We start from the raw sequence: 1,371 nt of genomic DNA, 5'->3' as shown, positions 1-1,371 counted from the left end.
TGTGTTATTCCTGAGTAATTTCTGTTATTACCATGTTATTACTGTTTTATTCCTGTTATTTCTGTTATTCCTGTGTTATTCCTTGTTATATCTGTGTTATTACTGTGTTATTACTGTGTCATTCCTGTGTTATTACTGAGTTAATCCTGTGTTATTACTGTATTATTCCTGTTATTTCTGTTGTCACTGTGTTATTCCTGTGTGATTTCTGTGTTATTACTGAGTTATTACTGAGTTATTCCTGTGTTATGTCTGTGTTATTCCTGTGTTTATTACTGTGTTTTTGCTGTGTTATTACTGTGTTATTAATTGTTTTATTCCTGTGTTATTACTGTGTTATTCCTGTGTTATTACTGCGTTATTACTGTGTTGTTACTGAGTTAATCCTGTGTTATTCCTGTATTATTTCTGTGTTATTCCTGTTATTACTGTGTTTTCCTGTGTTATTTCTGTTATTACTGTGTTATTACTGTGTTATAACTGTGTTATTTCTGTGTTATTCCTGCGTTATTACTGTGTTAATCCTGTATTGTTATTCCTGTATTATTCCTGTTATTACTGAATTATTTCTGTGTTATTCGTTTGTTATATCTGTGTTATTACTTTGTTATTACTGAGTAATATCTGTCATTTCCATATTATTATTACTGAGTTAATCCTGTCTTATTCCTGTGTTATTCCTGTATTATTCCTGTGGTATTACTGAATTATTTATGTGTTATTACTGTGTTACTCCTTTGTTATATCTGTGTTATTACTTTGTTATTCCTGAGTTATTTCTGTTGTCACTGTGTTATTCCTGTGGTATTACTGTGTTATTCCTGTGTTATTACTGCGTTATTACTGAGTTATTAATGTGTTATTACTGTTATTAATGTGTATTCCTGTGTATTACTTTGTTATTCCTGTGTTATTACTGCGTTATTCCTGTGTTATTTCTGTTATTACTGTGTTATTACTGGTTAAGCCTGTGTTATTACTGTGTTATTAATGTGTTATTCCTGTGTTATTACTTTGTTATTACTGTGTTATTACTGAGTAATATCTGTTATTTCCATGTTATTACTGTGTTAGTCCTGTTATTTCTGTGTTATTACTGCGTTATCACTGTGTTATTCCCGAGTTATTTCTGTTATTACCGTGTTATTACTGTGTTATTCCTGTGTTATTTCTGTGTTATTACTGTTTTATTAATGTGTTAATTTTGTGTTATTTCTGTGTTATTGCTGTGTTATTACTGAATTATTTCTGTTATTCCTGTGTTATTTCTTTGTTATATCTGTGTTATTACTTTGTTATTACTTTGTTATTCCTGAGTTATTTCTGTTATTACTGTGTTATTACTGTGTTATTCCTGTGTTATTTCTGTGT

The sequence above is a fragment of the Sinocyclocheilus anshuiensis genome, unplaced genomic scaffold (assembly GCF_001515605.1).
Source record: "Sinocyclocheilus anshuiensis isolate Anshui unplaced genomic scaffold, SAMN03320099.WGS_v1.1 scaffold1453, whole genome shotgun sequence".
Lineage (NCBI taxonomy): Eukaryota > Metazoa > Chordata > Actinopteri > Cypriniformes > Cyprinidae > Sinocyclocheilus > Sinocyclocheilus anshuiensis.
The sequence above is the reverse complement of the archived record's forward strand: the minus strand, read 5'-3'. Positions refer to the sequence as shown.